This window comes from Dipteris shenzhenensis, chromosome 29, assembly GCF_047967505.1.
Source record: "Dipteris shenzhenensis isolate YYH24624 ecotype China chromosome 29, Dip_SZ_1.0, whole genome shotgun sequence".
NCBI classification, from domain to species: Eukaryota; Viridiplantae; Streptophyta; class Polypodiopsida; order Gleicheniales; family Dipteridaceae; genus Dipteris; species Dipteris shenzhenensis.
The window spans coordinates 40484690-40489594 of NC_141624.1; the positions used below are offsets into that span (position 1 = coordinate 40484690).

Sequence of the window (4905 nt, forward strand, 5' to 3'; positions counted from 1 at the left end):
AACCTTCTATAGGTATAAGAATCAATATGATCTTGGAGTGCGAAATGCTATGCATGGAAATAAGGAGATAATACGAAATAGAATGAGGCATGTGGAGGTTGGGAAAGCTGTGATTCAATTGTTTGTTGAGTATAATGCATATAAAATGTCCCATAAAAGTCGTATAATGATGACAGGGGAATGTGAGACGCAAATGGTCATCCCGTCCATATACAAGCAAGTGGATATTTGGTGAGAAGTCAACAAAACAATGGATAGGTTAAAGTACAAGCCTTTGTCAAGGTCAACATTCAACAGATTATGAAGAACTGTATTCAAACAAGTTAGTCTATCAAAGACAAGCACATTCTCCAAGTGCGACACTTGCTCTGAACTTAAAATGAAGCTAGAAAGAACAAAGATAGAAAGTGAGAGGGAACAGTTGTTACTAAAGAGATGAGCACAATAGTTTGCAGCAAATGTCTTACAGAATCCTATATTATGCATGGAGGTTGTCTTCAAAGTTGGACCCAAAGCAAAATCTTTGCATCATTCACGACAAGATGGATCAAATGAAGACTTGCATACCAAGGCTACAACCTATATCAAAATCATTGAATCGTATCATGCAACTTCCTGTAGCCTTAACAGGGATGCTCCTCATGGACATGGGCAATTGGCATATGGAAACTTCTCTTTATAGTATCGGAAGAATGACCCTAATTTCACTATTGGTTCGTTGTCACTATGTTTGTAAAACCTTGAGAGGTTAGACAAGCACATGTAGGGTGATCTTTCAAACAAGCACGGTAGTAAAAGTCAAGATTATTCTTTGCATTGATGTCTAGATATGCATTAGGCTGCCACATGCATGGAGATGGACTTTCAATAGAACTAAATAAATATGACGTTCAGGCTACAACAAGTTTAAGGATAACTTCATCTAGTAAAGAATACAAGCAACTTCCACGAGTACTACTCTTACAAGTAGACAACTGTGGTTTTGAGAATAAAAATAGATACTTGTTTGCATTCTTATCCCTGCTTGCTGCACGTGGAGTCTTTCGAATGATCCAACTAGGGTTCTTGATGGTGGCACATACACATGAGGACATCGATGCATTGTTTAGTAGATTCTCGGAGAAACTAAGAACGAGTTATACTTTCACATTTCCTCATCTAATGCGATCTTTCAATGAATGCCAAACCTCTCGTCCATCCCCATTTGTAATTCAAGAGGTTCCTGATTTCAAAACATTTGTAAAGGGATACTTATGCGAAGGAAAAGAGGCATTAGTGGGTCATTCAAAACCATTGCAGTTTTGGTTTTTCATGCGTGATGGTGATCCAGTGTTCCAACATATGATGCATCCAAAATCAGGTTAATGGAAGCCACTAGAAGGTATTCAATTATGGAAACGTGATGCAGAAGGTAGAGCAATGCTACCATCAGAAATTCCCAATGTTATTTCTATAAGAACATACTTGAATGACAAAGATGTTATAATTTAGGGAATCAAGAAGCATGTGGGAATCTGGCCTCATAATAGTCATATAAATCAAACTTCCTACTATGCGTCTGTACATAGTAGGGTCTTCCAGAAGCTCACCCCTGCAGCTACGCTCAGCTTCACATTTTGCTCCAAAGGAACTGAAATAGGCTTACAGCCTGTCATCCCATATTTGGACAACATGTCCAATCCATACTGCCTCTGCAAGAGCCGTATCCCACTTGGTGATCTAATCACCTCAATGCCCAAGAAATAACGCAGCTCTCCCAAATCCTTCATCTCAAACTTCTGCTTCAAGGAAGGATCTTTCCCACAGTCCGGGTGATTTTTGAAGGAAGATACTCCATGAAAATGGGTCAGCAGATGCAAGGGGAGCAAGTAGCTCGACAGTAACAAGAATGCCTTAGGTGGACCAAGCATGAGACTAGAAATATCTCAACATATGAGTTAATTAACCTAAGCATCCAAAGGTCACTAGTTGGGTTTTGTACCATGATTACCTTCTTGTTGTGCTAATTAATTTCTTCCAAGAGTACATGGATGTCTTTGCATGGTACTTCAAAGGCTTTTGTAGTTGAGATCTTTAAGCATTGCATCAAATTGTACCCAGAATCAAACTTTGTGATCAAAGGTCCATATCAAATGAACCCTAGTCCCTAACTATGGTGAGTGTATGCAAATAAACTTGAGAACATGGAGCAATCAGGTTTAGTTTATCCCATGGATTATTCTAATTGGGTAAGTGGTATTGTCATTGTCCTGGAAATGGAGTCAAGAAAGCTCCATGTTTTTATGGACTATAAAACTCAATGCTACCACACTTAGAGACTATTGAATACTAGAAGCTATGTAAATGAAAGCTGGGGTATTGGCTGATTTGTTAATGGAAGTGGCTAGATAAAGGGATGTAATCTGTACAATTTCTTGCATAACTTTTTGGGACATCCACTCTAGATTTCCCTCAATCCACTAGAATCCCCTTCTTTCCATCACGTGTTGTAGAGATAGCCTGCAAAGGTTATCATGTCCAAAGGTCTAATACATGATCAGGCAAAGGGGCCAAAGTACAAAAGCATTGACAAGTCATCAATAGTGACGTTAGAGTACCAGTTGAGCAATATCTCTTTTAGGGATATGTCCAAGTCCCTTTTTGCATTCTTGCCTAAGAAATAAATTATTAATAATATTGCAATACAAAGTAACCACATGACCCCATTGTTGATTCATAAATTCACTCCTATTGTGACACATGCAAGTATTTGTCTCTCTCATTCATAGATGGTTACTCTAGGTACAACTTGGTGGTGGTTAATCCAAGACCCCCTTTGTAACCCAATAGTAAACCTATGCATACATGATGAGGCCCTTTGACATGTATAATACATCAGTGAGACATTTCAATGTTTAATTTCATTAACAATGGCAAGAGTAGATCTCACACCTCACCTATATTACAAATGGATATCATTTGTACAAGTTCAGAGGGTCTTTGAGAACCATATGGACTCTCTCTTATGCTTTTATATAACAAATAGTTTTCTTGTAGTGCTCAAGGGAGTTCTCCTTGGCCACAATGCTTTTGTTGATGGAATGATTAAAGATTTAGCAAAGGTGGAAATGAACTCACGCTACCCAATTCAAGTCTGTTTGTTATGGGTTACTATGAATATTAATTCATTTTTATGCTGATGTAACTATAGAACTCACAAAACTTATTTGTCCTACGTTTGGATAGAGGCTCATCAATGTTCATTTGATATCTACAGTAGGAGAACCTATTTAGGATGTCATTTTTGCAAATTCATGTATATGTTAATGGTTTATCAATTGGTGTGGTCTTACCCCATCCTAGATATCTGGCTAAATGAAGGCTGTGGTGATAGATCTAGAAGATGGCATGGCATCTCAACAAACCATTGCTGCTTTGCCTAGTTACATGATGATAGTGGAAAAAACCTTGTGAGAACATCAAAGGATCCCTGAGATGGACCAAAAGGTTCTCTTGGACAACTCTGTGGAGGATGAAGTGGACAACCAATTGATAAGAAATGACTACCAAAAGTCAAAACAACCTACTCACAAGAACGGAAGAACCAAGGATAAATATCCAACCAAAGACAAAAGACTTGCGTGCATTGAAGATTGGGGTGTTGCTTGAGGCCTTGAATCCAAGAAAAGAGAACCGAGAGAGGAAACTACCTAAGAACTAACACATGGAAAAATTAATGGAAGGATTAACAAGATGAGAACAAAATGTGAAATTCCATAGATCTAAGAGCTAGAGGTAAATATTGAGAGTGATCTCAACGGCTGAGGAATGAAAGAAGGTGAGAGAGGGAGAGCCAAAAGAGAGCCACATAAGTTTTGGTGGGTGTAGAACACCCTAATCTTCTATGTCATCCATGTATATGTGTTTGAGTATTGTACATAACCGAGATTAAGGCGTAGTGGCCTTTAACCCCCACAACCTCCCACTTAAAGGACAATGTGCCTTTAAGTGAAAATAGCCAGTGAGCATACGGCTAACTAGGAAGACTCTTCGTCAGCATATCTGTAGGGTTATAATCTGTATGAACCTTAACAAGCTCTATGCGCTTGTCCTCAAGTACCTCCCTGATCAAATGGTACCCAACCTCAATGTGTTTGGTCTTTGTATGAAAGAACAGATTCTGTGCTAGCTGAATAGTAGTCATGGAATCACTATGCAATGTATGTGCACTTGTATGAATCCCCAAATCTCCCACTAGCCAATCAAGTCATATAGCCTCCTTGCAGACCCTCTGTGGCTGCAACATACTCGGCCTCTGTGGTAGGCAAAGACATGCACTTCTATGCACGAGACATCCACAACACTGCACCACCTGCAAAGGTGAACACATGACTTGAAACCAGAAGGTAATTATCTTCACACAAATTCACCACTTAATCAATTGGAGAGAGAGAACACAATCACACCATGAAAACGACAGCAGAATGGGTACAATCTCCCCCCCCTAGAAGAGTGGCTCACGCTTCCTCATTTAGAGTATTCATGATTTTTCATAAAAGCACCAAGGAGCCAAAATTATCCCTCTCATCCAAAAATGAGGGATTTGCTTTACATAGCCATCTTAGGGCCCAAAATGATTTATGTCCTCAAAAAAATATATTGCTCAAACTTGTAATAATTAAACAAATACAAGATTGGCCCATGGCCATGTATAATGCGCTATGTGATACCTCGATCGGTACCCTCGCACTAACTCCAATCCTCGCTATGAGTTCCATCACCTGTGCTTAAGCCACCAATTACATTAGTTATTAACAATTGATTGAATGAATCACCGAATCAACCGATCCCAACATAACCGCGCTCAAAGCACAATAATCAAGCACAACACCAATGACACTAGCGACATTAATATTAACATGGAAT

The 4905-nt window shown here is 39.1% G+C and overlaps 1 pseudogene; it reads left to right on the forward strand.

Annotated features, from left to right (window-relative positions):
- The first annotated feature begins 458 nt into the window (after window positions 1-458).
- LOC147882838 (uncharacterized) lies at window positions 459-1491 on the forward strand (annotated as a pseudogene).
- Window positions 1492-4905: the final 3414 nt, after the last annotated feature.